The following is a 17,989-nucleotide window of genomic DNA, read 5'->3' as shown; positions in this document are numbered from 1 at the left end:
TTTTCCTTTCCCTTTCCCTTTCCCTTTTCATTTTCCTGTGGTAGAAGTTGCCAACTCTGTACCTCTGGCTGGACACTGGAGAACAAATTGATCTGTTACCCTGAGCTCATTTTTTAACCTCCCTCTATTGACATTTAAGTAACTGATTCTTCTCCATCATTGTTAGCTGTCTTTTCTCCTGCCTGTCAAGTGCTTGCTAAATTAAGATTCACAGCCCAGGATAGTTTTCATATGAAACCAAAAGAAGTCAATATGTTTACTTAGATAAATGGTTATTTTACAAGGTAGTGTAAAATGCATAATTTTCTGTGGTATATAAATCCATGAACCACAATCCATCATGAGTGACTCATTTAATCTCTGATGTATCAATGGATGCCTTCTTCAAAGAGCAATGTGGAATAAGTGGCTCATATTAGGGGATCTGGAAAAAAGCTGCACAGGGGGCAAGTGAGGAGACCACAATCAAAATGATGGTAATGCATCCTTGGTCATAAGGCAGGGATCCCTAAATCCTGTTAAAGCCTCCAGTGTATCACTCTCCCTTTCCAGGATTCACGCCCTCAAAACCATTTTCTGCTGCTTTTCCTTCTCACATTTGGACTGGATTACAGAGCTATCTGCAACCGGAGATGAGGAGCATTTTTACAGGCTAACAAATCTACTAGAACCAATGGTTTTAATCTCTCCTTGGCTACAGAATCAAAGCCAAGTTCTTTGCAGGTGCAAATGGGATCTGCTCCACTGCCTTAGGTGGAGTTTCACTCATTTACACCATTAAAGAATTTGGCACTGAGGATGTTGAGATCAAAAGGTTCCAGTTGGCAAGGAGATGTGCAGAAGAGAATCTGTCTGGGGAAATATTCTGAGAAGACTTATCTATTCTCTGAAAAGAGAACTTACCTCTCCCCAGAGGAGTCTGGTATTGATAAATTCAAATTATTCTAATTTTGGGACATCTCCTCTGACCCTGCTAATTCTAAACTGGGCAGTTTGGAAAGTCTCCCAAAACCCTGCAGAAGGAAAGCACATTGGTGTGCTCCTCTGTGTGCATGTTCACATCATACTGTCATATGCATATTTTATGCTTTTATTTTCCCCTGACATAACAATTACTGGTGGTCTGTATTGTTCATTTAATAAAATGAGGTTTGGAACATATCCTGCCATAGCTGCACAACACACACAAAAAGAAGTATCATTATTAGTAGATGTGTCTGCATGGTGCCCACTACTCCATTGCCAGAAGCAAATTTCACCTAATTTGGAGTTCTTGCACATGCAACAAAGCCTTTGCCATTATTGCTTCAAAGAGAACTAATAAAGATCTGTTTATTTGTTAATAATAATTTTGGGAAGTACAGGGAGCAGTGAAATATAAAGACTCATTTCGAAAAAATTATCAAAACTAACATTTAAAGTGAGTAGAATAACACAATGCCTAGTCCTTCACCCCCTCTTGCTCTGCTAAATATATGCAGCTTTTCCAAAAGGACAGCATCAGTATATTTACACTTTTATATCTTTGGATGCTTGTTCAGAATCCAATTTGCTCCTGGACAAGGGCATACTGATGAGTACCTGGAGTGTTTATTTGGATGGACGTGCTTGCTCTGAAAGCCAGCTCCACTCCAGCAGCCCTTGTCCATTCTCAACAGCTCTGTACCAGCAGCCAGCCCCTCTTTCCTCTAAGGAAGGCTCAACACTTTCCTCAGCCTGCACTCTTTCAAGTAGCAGGAGGATTCTGCACCAGGCTGGATCAGGTGCTTGTCCAAGTCCTGTGTCCATCAGTAAAAGTCAGTGGATGCCTGGAGCAGGCTGTAAGAGCAAGCCAAGCTCACAGTACTTTCCCATCTTCCCAAACTTCCTGGCTGAGGGATGCTCTGTAGATATAGCAACACACTGAGTTTTTATTACACTTAGGTTAGGATACACTTTTGTACCTGAAAGCATCCTACTTAATCTGTACAGACACCTGCCAGCAATTATTCCCACCTCTTCTTTTCAGGTCCCCTCCAACAGGGTGGGTAAATCTGAAACTGCACCTGGCTGAAGTTGAAATCAGTCTGTGAGTATTCTGGGGAGGACTTTCCCTTTGATCTGTGCTTCTGCTTGTTATGTCTACAGTGATATGAAGATCCAGACCAGGAACGTGGTCCAAGGACTATTCCCTGGCCATGCACACACCTTTACTCAGTAACCTGCTCCCCTGCAGAGCTTTGGTTGGGCCAAATGTCACTCTCTAAAACATTCCAGGTTTTGGGCTGGGGGTCAGCAGGTACCACAGACAGGGTGGATGCTGTCAGTTCTGCCTGGGGCTGGGGGAGTGTGCGGGGATGGACTTGAGCTGCGCCAGCTCAACAGCACGTGGGGTTACAGAATGGTCCTTAATTTCTTCCTAGCACTGACAGAACCCCCGAGATTTGTCCACAACATATTCACTAGCAGCAGCATGAACCATTAGTACCACCAGGACTTATTATCATACTAGTACCACCAGGACTTTCAAAATAATTTTATCACCTTCCTAAGAACAAGTCTTTCTTGCTCTGGCAAATTAATTTTAAGACAATGAATAAAGCTGCTTAAAGAAAAGTGGAGGCACGGAGGATCTTTCAAGATGGTCACCAAACTAGTTTTGCAGCATGTGAAAATTAGTTCTTTTCGAAGTGTTTCCTGTCCTGCTCCAATGTCATTTATTCTGTCCTAATGTATTTTGTGAAAGTCAAGCAGAGAAATACATTTATATAAGACAAACCACTAGTAAGGGTCATAGACTTCCATTTTTTATTTTAATAAAATCTTTGAAGACTAACTGATACAATTTGTGAATCACACTTCATGAGAAAGACTTCCCAGAGGTTTTTAATAATTTGAGGTATGAAGCTGGCTGGAAATACCAGAACAAAGAACTGCTTCTGTGTGCTCACTCTTGTATTCAACCAAAGATAAGTAGCTAAATGACAAAAGTATATTCTTATACTGATGAGAGAGAAGAACATTAAGAAATTTAAACTATGACAATGTTTTTCTGTTTAATGGTGCTCAGATTGTCTTCGTACACAGAAGGGGTTAATTATCCTTGTCTAAAATATACAGATTTTTTCTTAGATAAACACACCAGCTAATGATATTTCTATCTTTTTCCAAAATAAGGTATCTGTGCAGAAAATTAGGAAATGTCCTGAAAGCAAGAAAAATGTAGCTGAGGAAAAGGAGTACAAGTATTGCCTTCCAGAGCATCACTTTATTGGCTTTTTGGAGTCAGAGTTCTCAGTTCTGCTGCAAAGAAGGATTATTATTAGTAGATGTGTCTGTGTGCCAGCAGCTGGAGCTGGGCAATGTCTCATACAGGGGCACAGTATAGAACATTGGAGATGTCTAAATGCTCATATTCTTTATTATATATGTTACTACTGTCTGCACAAAACTTTGAACTGCTGCATCCTTGTTAGTAGGTTTTAAACCTTTTAAACCAAAACAGGGTGCTTTGCTGCAAGAATGCAGTTAACCTCTACTACCTCCTTTTGGAATATGGTTATCCCTAGTGTAGGAATTCCTGCTGAAATGATTTTGTCTGTGTGGTGTTAAACAGTTGCACATGTTGAATCAGTAACTTCTATCATCCTCAATGATTAGTGGGGCTCTAGAGGCTATTATCTGCCATTCTGGGCAGATGCTCACCAGACTTCAAGGGATCACCCTGATTTATACCAGCAGAAGTTTTGGCATGTTTATGTGAGGGGAACTGAAGTTGTTCTCAAGAAAACTGAAAATGAGCACTAATGTAAAAAACCTCTACATTTTAACATAGCTCTGTTGTGGGTATAAATACACTTGTATATCCAAAACAAGATAGCTGCTGGGTTCATTAAAGTGTGCCTATTTTTCCAGTGTTCATTCATAATTAATTTGCTAATAAAGATTTCAGCTGTGGTGGAGTCTTTATCCTACCATAACAGGAGCTCCTGGCTTCACAACTTCACTGGAGCAACCCACATGATGAATATGAGCTGAAGAATAGAAGCCAAGTCCTTCTAGGCTCTGCATATTTGTGCTTGCCAGAAAAATTATGGCCCGTGGAAGGAGCAGGAGATGGAAAGTAGCCACCTCTGCTTTGGCACTTCTCAGAGCCCACTGAGGCCACCATGCAAGCCTTTATGCTTGGACCTACATAAGTACCTTCTGAAGCTGGATACTGGAATTGGGGGGCAGCAGGGACTGCTTATTTATGAGTTACTTAGCAGTCCCTGATGCAGCAGTTGCCATAAGGCACAGCCTCACTGCAGCTTATTCATACTCCTGGCAAAAGTTATCCTCCTGGGAAGTGGTGTTGCTGGCCAGGAAACAAGAATACTTTACTGCTTCTCTCACAGAGTGTGAGTATATTCACTCTGGGGGCAGTTTTAGCACTTGGCCCCATGCCTGGACATCATTACTATTGGGCACTGGCACTGCTCACAGCCAAGCTGACCAGAGCCTGTGCTGAAAAGATTACATTCTCCCAAACCAATATTTTCAATTTGGCCCTCACGCTTCTGACAGCAGGAAACTTTTGGAAACACCACAGGCTGTGTTTGCTGTAAGCACCATTACCTGAAAAAATCCTGGTGAATATCAAGAGGTTTCATGAAAACAAGAGGACACAGAAAAGCAGTCCCCTCTAGTGAGGTGGGATGAGCTGAAGTGAAGCAGTTAAACAATATGTGCTCCACATGGCACAAAAGCTCAAACTGCATTTAAGCAGCTCTTCTAAAAAAGCACCTGGTTAAAGAGTTTGGAGTAAACCTCCAGAACTTACTTTAAGTACAGGGGAGAATATTTTCCTATCTATACTGAAGCTCTACCTTTTATAAATTTAAAAACATCTTCCTACCTAGAATTGGGACTGACTACAGATAGCAGCACCACGTGTGAGCATACCCTGAATCTAAAAGGGGAGGGAGCTTTGAGTTTCAAGATGTAAGTACTCCTATTCATGTCACAACTGCAGTCAAGTGCTCTGCTATGTCTGAGCATAAACGAATCTAAAGCAGCTAAAAAAAAAGGGTAAAAATCTGAATATCACTGCATATAGGGCATCTCATGTTGTTGGATTTCTAGAAACTGGATTTGTTAGTTTTCCTGGCAGAGGCCACTGACTGGAAAAAAATGTGATGATACTCCAACAACAAAACATTTTCTTACTTGCTGAGCTTAAAACATTTCTGTGGTTGCAGTGGCTTCTGTGGGACTATTCCCATACCATAATCTTAAGCACATAATTAAGGGCTTTACTGGATCAGCGCCTGAAAAACCAATGCTGATTTCTATTGAATGCACATTATGTTAGGGACCATTTGTAAGCTCATTAAAATGAACAGAAAGGATCCAGCAGATGCTGGGCCAAGCCTGGTCTCAGGACTTTCATCAGAGAAACAACGTTGTCTCTTGTTTACACTTCCACGGGTCACTGAGTTCCCAGACTTTGAGCCATTGATTACATCGTATTATCAATTAAGTTAGAGATTTGCCATCAGCTTAAATGGGCACAGGGTAGAACATAAGGAAATAAACAGCAGAATCATGTTCAGTTTGTGAGTATGGGTATTGGGTACTTAAAAACAAACAAAAAAATCAGGCATGCTCATGAATTCATGGGCACAGAATAGCCTCTGCTTTAGTGCACTGTGTGTGCTATGCAATGTGTTTGGGAATGGACATTGCATTTCTGTGGAACAACATTGGGCTTTCACCCTTCCTCCCCTTCCCTCAATCCCTAGACTCATAAATCCTCCATTTGTCTCACCTGTAGCTACAATAAAGCCATTCTCCCTGGTATTAACATCTGCTGTGGTCATTCTTCTGGGGTGAGAAAGGCAGAACATTTTCATTGCTCGTTCATTTGTGAACACTAGTTAAGTAAAGCTGTCACTTGTGTCCAATTATGGGTGAGTATTTTATAGCACAGTCTCCTTCCTAAAGCTAAACTGACACAGCCAAGCCCCATTTTATAGGCATCCTTAAATTCTTCCAAGCCATATTTAAAATCCTTATGCTCAGAGATGGCAGGTGCCATGTGTTTTCACAGCTACATTAACAAATGCAATTTTGTGGCAACTTGACCACGCCAGTGAAGCAGTAAATTTCTGTAATCTCTGTGGTTAAGAATTTCACACAGGACTTTGCTGGGAATGTGTAAAGCCCATTAGTACAGGAGCACGATGAAGATAAAATTAAAATACCTTTACAGTAAAAGCCAAAAAAAAAAAAAAGAGTGAAATCTGGGGATTTTTTTTTCTGCTAGAGCAATGAAACGTGTCAGAGGAAAATGCTGAAAGAGAAAAAAAGTAGCTTCACTGAGCTCACCCAGCCTACTCTCCTTCTCAAATGACTGCCACCAATTTAGGTGAGAAGAGGTAACTTGGCTTACACAAATGCTAACACAGGCTTATCCTAAAGCATAACTGGGATGCAAAACTTTATGTATATCTTTTCCAAACCCTTGCTCCTTGTTACAGCACACATCTTGTCCTCACAAATGTTTCTGCAGGCTTAGGGAGATGATAGCCAAAACCTCCCTAGTCCTGAGCATATGCAGGGTGCATTGGTGCTCCTGCACACCAGTGCAGCTGTTTCACTCACAGGATCTGCATTTTCCAGCATGAGCTCTGTTATGGAGCCGAGACACCTTGGTGATACTCAGGACGGCCCAGGACCCCCCAGCTACACTAACTCAGCCACTGTGAGGGCTGGGAGCATAATATACCACTCCTAATGTACCACTCCCAGAAGCAGAAGGTCTGTGCAGCATCATTGGATCATTGACTTAACCCGCTTTGGAAAGGGATCTGTGCTGAAAAATGGGACTGATACTGCTTTACATTCTCCTGAACATTTCCTCAGGACTCCAGAGTGTGTCTGAGGGATACCAGTGCCAGAGGAGAGTTTTATACACCTAGAGCCAGGACTGAGTTTCTGATCTCCAACAGATCCTAAGACAGATGTTAGATATTGCAAGGAGGTATCTCAATTACCAGCAGAAAGCAGATGAAACCCAGCAGTTGAATCCTGTACAAATTCATACTCTTTTTTTTTGTTGTTGTTGTTTTTTGGACCTGTAAGTCATTTCAGTAGATATTTCCCAGATTTCCTATAAAATCATGTGAGCTATAGATTTTTTTTTTTCTTTAAAAAAGAAAGATGTGATTCCAGCATAATCACCTCACTCCAGGGATTAGATCTCTTGGAAAGTAAAGAAAACAAACTGCTCAGAATGCAACACTAGCCAGGGAGGGAATTGCATTATGGATTGCTCACAGACTCCTTCAGCAGGTTTTACCACAGGGTTTGGGCAAAACTCATAAAGAGCACAGATCAAACAAGAAAACAACTTTGAATGCCTATAGTTTGTAGTGAGACAGAAGTGCTCTGAAAGATACACTTAGCAGCTCACTCAATCTCTTAAGACTTCACGCAAGCATGCTGGGCTGGGGAGATCAGCTCACACGCTTCTGCACGCTGTGTGGCTGCACTGAAACCAAAAAGGCTATTCACAGAGTGGGCCTTTGAAGTCAGTGGACTTTTGTCATTGATTTTGAGAGGCCCAGGATTTCATTCTCAGTGTGTAAGGTTAAGCATGTGTATAAGTCCTTGCAGGATCAAGGCTTAAATGTGTAAACCTGTTCAGCAAGAGCACCCAGCCTTTAATGTCCTGTGAATGTGGTCTCTGGCTTTGTGACACTGGATAGCAGCCTTTGCTCTTGAGTGCAAGAGCTTAATTTAGTATGCACATGTCCTTCATAATTCAGGGAGTTTGAGTGCAGGGAAAGAAAGGTGTTGGTAGAGCCGCGAGCTGCTCATTAATGGAGAGCCTATGGAACACATCAACTGCATCAGATTGATTAAGAGCCACTATTAATTGATAATTCTGTCTCTTGCTATCCAAAATGCGGTCCACAGGCCTTCTGGACTGCTCACTGTGTTAGTAGCTGGTACAGAGTTTATACATTAATCATTGGGAACAGCAAATGTGTCAGAGACCCAGTCCTGTGCTCAGAGCTCTGTTATAGTGTGAGCAGTTCAAGAGCACCATAACATATTTTCTGCTGGCTTCAAAAGCTGGCCACTCCCATTGTCTGAATAAAGAGTATTTCTGCAAAACATTTCAGAGCTCAGGTTCAGAATAGAGCTACCTCAACCATGTGTGATGATGATAGGATCATTAAGGTTGGAAAATATCTTCATGATCATCAAGGCCAACCTACCTTGACTGAATATCACCATATTGAGAAGTGGATCAACAACTGAGTGGATAGTCAAATATTTTATGCTCAAATGAGTGGCAAAATCCAGTTTCTCTGACTTAAACCAAGCCTACACTTAATCTTTAAGATGCTGAAGGTTACCTGAGTGAAGAGAGCAATGAATCCTAAAGGGAGACCACGTTTGTCTGATGGTAGAATATATTCATATTGCTGAATGTCTCACCTGTCTAGTGGGGTTTTATGTGTCCAACAGCCATACTATGAGTTTGTATCACAGAATCACAGAATATTCTGAGTCGGAAGTGACCCACAAGTATCACCAAGTTCTGCTCAGAAGTTTATGGCTCATACAGGGACTGAACCCACAACCTTGGCATTACCACACCATGCTCTGATATACACATTAATATACATTTATGTGCTGACATATTTTAAATTAACCTTTGAAATTAACCAGACTTTCCTTGAATATAAACCTGACTGATGCTGGTTACGGACATCCTTGGGTATCATTTCCTCTAGACCTTGTAAATAAGGCCGCTCTCATGCTGCCTCCCTCAGACCCTTTTAACCCTCTGCTCATGTGGGCTGTGACACATCAGCATCACCCACAGCCCTTCATGTCACATACCATGGACTTGGACAAGAAAACAATTGCATGGGGCCAGCACAGGGCCAAGAGGACACAAAAAGCCCCTCCACAGATGGCCAGGTGGGCTGAAGGTGTGAGGTACCTTTGGGAAATGGGGGTTGCTCTGTACAACACAATTTTTGCACTCTTAACACAGCTTTAGCTGCAAAAATGTAGGAAGACAAAGTATCAGCCTGAAAGCTTTCAAATGCACAAAGTGTCCTCTGGATAAGAAAATTTACATCAGGAACATCAACTCATTATAATACTGGTGCCTAAAATAGGTAGACTTCATTACACTCATGGAGTTTCCTGAGTTTGGGATTTTTTGTAGCATTGCAGCATGACTTTTAAATGCCACTGGCCTACTAAGTAGAACAAATAAACCAATCACAGCACCCCCTTTCACTGGATCAGTTCAGCCTAATAAAATTAACCACAAGGAACAAGATTAATTAGACGTTAAACACATTGCCTGGGATGCACTTGTGACAGCTTCCCTCCAGCAGCCCTGGAGGACTAATGATATATATGAGTGACATTTTGTCAGCGATGTATGGATGTGCCTATGCAATCCAGACCTAACTGCACTAGGATCAGCCCTGTTTGAAGCCCACTGCCAGGTATATGAGCCTTGATTAGTCAATAGTTTTCCCACGTATGTAATTTATGGAGTTTTAAGTCCTCTGTCTTCATGAAACAGTTACAGGATATGTCTAAAGTAAAGCAACAGTTGAGAAAATTGGAGGAAGAGAGCAAATTAAATGGTTTGAGTTTTGAATATGATGTCTTTCCATAGGATTGTAAGAAAACAGATGTCAGAAAAGCACCTGGTTGTTTTCTGTAAGGAGAGCCAGACGTGGCTCACTCACATATAGGTGTCTACATTATTGGCACCTAAATTTAGATAACGTGAATCCTATCTCTGATGCCCAAATGCCATGGACAGAGAGCAATGACCTCTAGGGGTAACACAGAGGCAGTTGGAGGTTCCAGGCTGAGAAGAAAAATAAAAACCCAAAAATATATGTGCAGAGCTTTCGGGTTGCTCCCACTTTGTTGCCATCCCCAAGGAAGATGACAATATGTGTCTTTAACTACGTGAGCAGGAAAGGTGTGGCTTCAAGAACTCAGAGCACATCAGGGCAGGAACTGAGTTTCAAGCCATGGGATATGCAAAGCAACCCCAAGAAGGCTTTGGGTGATGATAATCATGGTCTAGAAATGAGCTCTCTGGGCTTCTAGTTCTCTTTTCACTCCATTTGCTGGCTATGATTTTACTGTTTACCTTAATAGCTAAAATACTTATTTATATTCTTAATTCCTATCTAGTGATCTGATAAATAGTGTGAGCTCTGTTGCCCTGGGGGTGATGAGAGCCATGAGGAGGCTGTAGATTATTTTTAGGGTTCTCTATACTCTGCACAGGGTTAGGAGCCCCAAGGACTGCAGTGAGCCTTGTGCACATCACCAGGAGATGAAGGGCGTGTGGCTGGCTGCAAGACTTGTGGGAGAAGTGTGTTTAGGCAAGTTGTAGCCCAATATGTTATCAATCAGACTTGGGGTCACTCTGAGCCTGTGTACAGGGCTCTTGCAAGAGTGGCTCTTGCTGAAAGAAGACCATGGCTAATGTGTTAAATCAAATGGAAACAGAGCAAGCCCCTTACAATGACATAAATCATTTGCAGTTAGAAGAGAAATCTACGAGTCTTTTACTCCTGGAATGAAATGGAATAATCTGCAGTGGTAAAGATCTAAGAATTTTGACAAGACTCTATCACACTTGAATTGAGCTGACCAGAAATGCAATGCAGAAATGCAATCTCGCTCAGGGAAGGAGGTGCTATGAAATTCTTTAGTAATTCTTCAGAGTTCTGGGAAAAATCAGTGAATTTGGCTTCTCCCAGGAGAAAGTAACTGATGAAATCCCATCATTATTGCCCGTGGCAAGTCTGTGATTTACCTTAATTTACCTGCTGTGTGCAACTCAGACTTGCGGTGACTTTATGTGGAACATTAGAGATGTAGAAGAAATACAGAATTATTCTAGCTTTTTGCTGTAAATGAAATTCAAAGTTATGTTATCAAAGTTTCTAATTATAAAATTTCTTTAATATTTTATTAGTAGGAGGGGAGGGAAGATGCTAAAACTTATGGTATTTCACAAGTAAGATTATGGGTTGATTTCTGATTGGTTGACAGGACCCTAATAATAAACCTCATAATTTTATACTACATTCCTCTAGTGATGATAGAAATTCTTTGTGCATAATAGCACCATTTCTATTCAGGAATCTTGTTAACAGTTGTAAACTCAGATTATCATTTTTATTAGCCTAGTGTTTTCTTATTTCTCTGTTACTGACAGGAAATTACAGCAAGTTTTCTGGCTTGCTTTTCTTTTTTTGCTACAATGAAAGCAGTTGCATTCAACTAGAAATTTCCAGGCACTGAATAGAGGAGAGCATTGCTAGAAGCCAACAGCAATTTAAAGTGTGCAGATTAATTAAAAAATATATATATATATATTTAAAGACTACATTCAAAGAGGATGTAGACTGGTAGATTGAGTTAGGATGGCTGGTTTTTTTTAGTTAAATGTACAGATATCAGCTTAAGAATTTAGTAAGGATTTTTAAGAATTTAGTAATCCATTCTTGCCACAAAACTCAGCATTTTAGAATTTAGTAATCCATTCCTGCCACAAAACTCAGCATCTAAACTCAGCTACACTGTGCTTTGATATTGCCTCACAACACTAATTTTGACATCACCTGTGTGACCAAAGATCCCTGGTAACCTCAAGCTCTCCTCCCTGCAGCCTCACCCAAGGCTGAGATGCCCACCATGGTCAGTGGGAACCAACCACCATGGACTTCTCATGACTTTGGCTGATTAGGAGGCTCAGATGAGAGTATTGGTGGTGGTTTCACCCCATTAGGCCACTTGAGCATTGTAAAAGCACTGTTTCTAGGAGAATGTGAGACTATAAATGCATAATTTACTGACAACAGCCTACAGTTTATTCATATTACATCAGATACGCTTCTAACTGTCAGTTGATACTGAGTGAATAAAAACTTATTTCCATAACAAGAACACTGAATTCAACCCTTTTCTTCTCTGGTTATAAATGGATGGGAGTTTAGGATTACAAGGGACAAAGCCTAATTTTCTGGGCCTCGCAGACCTTGGTGTTGGTGTGGGGGAAGGCAAGTTTTCAGGGCAAAGGCAAGATGTGGGAGTTCCAACGCCCTCATTTCACAAGCCAACAGCATTTTCTGCACAGGCAAAATAAACCTTCAGAAAAGCACTGCAGTGCTTGAAACTGAGACTGAAATAGGGGGTGATGAACTTCTGCAAGTGCAGCACCCTTAACCCTCTGCCCCAACAAAGTTTCTGTGAGAGGATGTGATTTTCCATACGGCACTGGCACATCCTCTCCCCCTCTCCACTGACATGGAAAGGACTCTGTGTTCAGTCCCACTGCTCCTCTTCTCCAGCCTCCTCGCACAACTTCTCTCATGGTATCACATTATGCATTTGGCAAAACAGACCTTTGAGTCTGGGAAGTGTAATGTATCAGTGTGCAGATTGTTAGTTTCAGGATACTTCTTTAAATAAAATTAAGGAAAAGAGTTTTCAGGGAGATAGAGGACTAAATCACACTGGTTTCCTAACTCTATTCAATTTCTCCTAAAATCCCCATCCTATGTTCAAAAAGTTTTCATCAGCACAACCAGAAAAGAGCAACTAATAGTAAGAATAGTGCTTATTCTGAATACTACAGTAAAGCCACAGGATCCAGCCTAAAGTGCACCGAGGATTAATTGCAGTTAAGAAAACAGAGATAGTTCAGCAATCATAAGATCCAGTCCTGCCAGTACTGAGCAATTTTCTCTTAAATACAAGACAAGCTCAGCCTTCCTGTTGATTTCAGTAGATGTTGTAGCATTCAATACCTGGCAGAACTACATTCAGAAATCCTGAGAAAAACACACCACCCTTTAAGTTTTGTAAGCTTAAACACAAAGCAAAACACATCTCATTTGCTAAAAAAATAAAATGAAAATGTGCTAGTACCAGAAGACGACTAGAAAGGAGACCTTGGAAATCAGTGCACTTGCAAGTCAGGAATGTAACGTGTATAATACAGATCTGATTGTATCTGGCAGCTGGTATTCATAGGAGCTGCATCAAACTCATTCCTTACAAAAGCAACGCCTGGTATTTCATCTCAAAGTTTGTCAGCTTCTTGCAATTAGCTACTACAATGGTGTGACAAGGTGTGGAGTGGAACACCCCTTCCCCCCTTCTCCAGAGGGAAAATGCAATGGACAGCAAGAACTTTACCCAGCACTGGACAACAATAAATCCTGGATACACTGACCCCACTTGATGAAAGCGGAAAAAAAATATTTATTTATTTAAAAAAAAAGTTTCAGTGTTGCACTTCCCTACCTAGTAAACAGCTGAACAGGCAGGATGATACCCAAGACCATCTCCTCCACCCCCATCTCCACCCCCCTGTCGTATCAGTGCTTCAGGCAACGTTCAGAGGGAAAAAAAAAAATCACAAACACAACCCCCCCAACTCAAGTATCTGTTTTGATAGGAGCATGGAACAGTAACCAAAAAACAATCAAGTCCTCATTGTCATAGTGCGACAATCACAGCATCTCTTCTGTTGAGGAAATAGTCAATTCATAGAGAGAAAAGCATCATGAGGACAGGCATGAAAGCTGTTATTCCCCATTTTAAGTAATAGGAGAAGGTCACATATCAAGCCGTTGCACCTTTTCATTACCTCCTAACCCTCCACAGCAGGGTAACCACACTTATGACTGCGTTAGATATACAAAAGCTTTTCAGCTCCAAAAAAGGAAAAGAAAAGATGAGGAAAGGAAAAAAAAATAAATTAAATTCATCTTACCAGCACGTTACAGCACCAACTTGCTTGAAGGAACGTTGCCTTTACAGGTTTTTCTTTTAATTATCCTGGAAGCAGAAGGGGAAAAAAAGAAGACGACGAAGCAGGGCTGTTAAATTAGTGTGTGCTCGAATCTTTTCAGTTTGTCGCAGAGTAGAAAAATACCAAAAAAAAAAAAAAAAAAGAAAAGAGAAAAAAAAAGGAAAGGGCACTCAAAGAAAGAAAAAAAGCAAAAGAAAGCTCAGTAATTTAAATTTGCTGTCAGTTCAGGCAGCATCGCTCTGTCCCGCCCCTCTTCCCACTGGGTTCTACTACCTGCAGGGCTGCAACTGACAGCTACTGTGCAAACAAAAAAAAAGGCAAAAAGCATGCTGGGACCATGCTGTCTGCTGTCTGAGTCTCTCTCCACTTCTGATGACTGAAAATCATTAGTGAAAAGGTTCTGTTGTTGTTTGCTGAGATTTTTAAGTTAGGTTCTTTGCATGAAATGTAATTTATTTTTAATTGATGCGGCGCGGCACGTGACAGAAACTGGTGGTTGTGTTTCTCAGCTCTCCTCAGAATGGAAACTAACCTGAACAGATTGATTTTAATAGTGTGGTATGTGGAGAATATACACAGACTTTTACTGTGCTGCCCTTTGCAGGGATGCAGCCAGCCCTCCCTGTAACACCTTGCCCAAAAATTCTTATCTGAATGGAAAGTCAGGAAAATATTTCAACAGAAAGCAGTAAAAACTCTGGCACTCAAAAAAGTTGCCGGCATTGTTTTTGCTCTGCTTTTAAGTCTTCCTTCTAAACTTTTTCAAATCATTTCTGAGAACAAAAAGTAAGAGAAGTCAGAGGCATAATGAGCAACCAGCACAACACTTGTGTGAAAAGGATGAGCTAATAATCCCAGTACATAAAAAAGCTGACTTTTACCAGATGTTTGAAACCATTTTTGACAGTCTGTGCTCCTGACTATTAGCAGACTGCATACATCATATGAGTGTGAACTATTTGATGAAAACTTACAAGAAAAACAAGTACAAAAGCTATAAATGTACAAAAGCTAAAATAGCTTTTAATAGCTATTTTAATTGTTATTAACAGACTTGTAATAACAGGGCTAAAATCGTCCTCTCAAAATAAAGATAAGCATAATATATCACTTCTAAATAAAAACATATTGACCAAAACATGGTTCCCAGCTAATTACAAAATAAATTTAAAAGAGTGAAATAATGATTTTCCTTAATGCTTTAGTAGTAATTGCTTGGATCATGCCACAGTAAATATGCAACATTTGTATTCAGTTATTGCTCTACTTATGTGTGTAACCATAAAATAAAAAAGCTGAAATGTTTAAACTTAATTGAATTAATCTCAGTTTTTACTCAAAGTTTGCCCTGGAAGAGATACATGCCTGCTGAATGTGCCTACCAGAGACAATGGGCTCCTAAGCAGATTTTTTAAATCCCTGCAGAAACAACCTTTACCAGTCAAAGTGGATCCCATAAGGTGATTCCTATTACCAGGAGTTGCACAACAGGGCTCAGGGTGTAGGGTCTGCCCTACAACCCTAAGGCTGCTGCTCATTAACATCCAGCCATGACAAACAGGTACCCCCACAGCCAAATTTAAAGTTATTTTTCTTCTCCTTTAAAGCCTCCAGACCCTTTTCACAAGGGATGACCTGAAGCCATTTCTCCTGTTGGCAGAAATCTCCTGCCATTCCAGACATGAGGAATAAATTGCCATGGCCAAGAACCAGCTATTTGCAAAGTTCACCAGGATCTTGTAGCAGACTTAGGTTGTCTGCAGAAAACTTTTGCCATCCACTGTGGATTCAGTACCAGCACAGAGGAAAAAGAGAGCATAGAGAGTTATCTTCAAAATTTAAATAAAAATATTTAAGGACAGTGAATGTAATTTAGAAGAGGGGCAACAGTAGATTCACCAAATAGTAAGAGCAGAAATGCAGCTTTTTTTCTACTAAAATTTGATCTCCTTTACATTTTTGTGTCTTTAAAGACCAATTTCTGTGCTTGTAAACAATGTTAGTATAAGTTTTCATCCAAGTTTGGTGTCTTCTGCCATCCTGTCCTTTGTTTCAACCAGAAATCTTTCCTTCTTTTGTTCCTTGCTAAGAAATAAAAATGGCAAAAGGTTAAAAAACCAAGTGTTCTTGATGATTTGACAGCATTTAATCCTTATTTTGGTATCATCATGCACGTGTACACACAGACATGATCAATTCCAAAATTCCATTAAATCCAACTAACTTATTATCCTTCTATATCTCCCTGCAAAAGGCAAGGGGGAACTGTTTTTAATACACTTGGCATTTTAAGCAAGGCCCTCAGACCTTCAAAAGAGAAATAATTGAACTTCGCCTTTAAAGGAATACAGTAGTGCACTAAATAACAAAGAACCAAAAAAGCCGGATTTAGCAAGGAGATGCCTTCAAGGCAGAAATTTGACTAATTGGTTGAGAAAACTCACAAAAGCTCATAAATTCAAACATTTATAGAAACACCTCGCTTATGGTATGAAGTTGAAATAAAAATAGTGGTAAAATAAGCCATTAATATCAACCTTTTCTCCTGTAATGTAGGACATGAGAAAACACAGGAACAAATGATCAGGTGTTTAGAAGTTGGTGGAAGTTTCATTCATTTTAGGGTTTTAGTAATGCTGTATGTTAAAGTTTACCATTCAGTGTCTCTGTTAATATCTAATTTTGAGAAAGAGTCACAGACTTTGGGCTGCAGAAATAAATTAGGTATTATGCATAAAAATAGGCACCCAGAGGGCACAGTTCTTAGAACCTGAAATAGTTTGCGCTGGAATGGGAGAGAATTTTTGTTTTTTATTTGTGGTTCCATAGTCGATTTTTAACGAATCAGTCATGTTAGAGAAGCAGTAATTAACAGAGGTTTCCTGCTATATAATGCAATGAAAAGTATCTAATTAACCTTTGTATCCTCTACAAAACGCCATCAAATGAAGCATTTTCTGGTGTTGTTTTAGTAAGGAACATTTTTGCCTTTAACTTCACTGGAGTTATTTGATGGTTTGTTTTTGTTTTGTTGTTGTTTGTTTTATTATTTTGTTCCCCACATGTTTTGATGTCATTGATCATCAAAGATTAGCTCCTAAAAACACAGAAACCATTTTGTAAATTTCAATTACTTAAAAAAACCCAACATCCAAAACCAAAAAATCCACCAAACCTTTGCACTATGACTAAAAGGACTCTGCCATACTGTGATAGGAAAAGGGTTGACAAAGAAGTTTTAGTATGAGATTAGTTCCAGTATTAAAAACAAGACTTGTAAATTAAAAATACCAAACGAGACCAAAAAGATCCCTTTCCTCCTCTAGTAAAGTCTTTCTTTGTAGACAGATCTATGGAAGTGGCCTCATTTAAATAAATAAACCCTTGTTGCTTCCTGCTCACTCAGCTCTACTGAAACCCTTCACCTCTGTAAAGGGAATTTTGAGAAGGTGTGAATTGCACAGCCGAGAGAGATAAATGTAATTTTGTGCAAACTCTGTTATTAGAGGGAGACTTGGGAATAAACATGGCCCATACAGCCAGCTAGGACTTTCAGCTTGGGGTAGTTGCACATCTTAAGACTTCCAACTTGTATTAATTATGCCAAAGTAATGCCCAGCCTTCACTGACTTCACATACCGTATTTCTTTGTGTACAGGCTAAGCCCTCCTTTGCAATAACTGGTTTCTCCTGAAGCTTTAAATTGGTAGTGGTTTTCTCATACATTTAATTGCTTTCCTCTGCAGCTTGCAAGGAAAAGCTAGTTGAAGGTGGCTTCTAAACAAAGATATACTGTAATTAAAAGCTCTTTTAAAGAGAGCTTTTCTGTACAGCACCTGCTGTTAATGGAGTGCTTTGTGTACAGTTCTGTGGGGTCTTTGAATGCAGTGCATTATTTCAGAAGTAGTGTGTTGCTGGAGGATTTCTACATCTGATGTGGTGACCTATATATGTTAATCACTGATGCTGGGGAAAGAAAAAAACAGGAAAAAACTTCTCCCTTCCCCAGACAAATCCAGCCCATAAAAATGGTTTGGTAACGTGGAAAGTATGGATTTAAACTTCTGATTGTCTTGTGGATAACAATCACTCAATTTTATTTTTTCCCAGCTGAAAAAAACACATTGCTACAATTTCCAT

General features: G+C 40.1%; 1 protein-coding gene across 1 annotated transcript in view; it reads right to left on the bottom strand.

Moving 5' to 3' along the window:
- Positions 1 to 14,107, bottom strand: part of CELF2 (CUGBP Elav-like family member 2) — a 553,419-nt gene extending 539,312 nt beyond the window's left edge. The window contains exon 1 of the mRNA XM_058022005.1: positions 13,811 to 14,107. The gene's annotated coding sequence lies outside the window, so the exon portion shown is untranslated. The remainder of the gene's footprint in view (positions 1 to 13,810) is intronic.
- Between the last annotated feature and the right edge of the window lie 3,882 nt (positions 14,108 to 17,989).

This window comes from Melospiza georgiana, chromosome 4 (assembly GCF_028018845.1).
Source record: "Melospiza georgiana isolate bMelGeo1 chromosome 4, bMelGeo1.pri, whole genome shotgun sequence".
Taxonomy (NCBI): Eukaryota; Metazoa; Chordata; class Aves; order Passeriformes; family Passerellidae; genus Melospiza; species Melospiza georgiana.
Note: the sequence above shows the minus strand (reverse complement) of the source record. Positions and strands in the feature narration are given on the sequence as shown.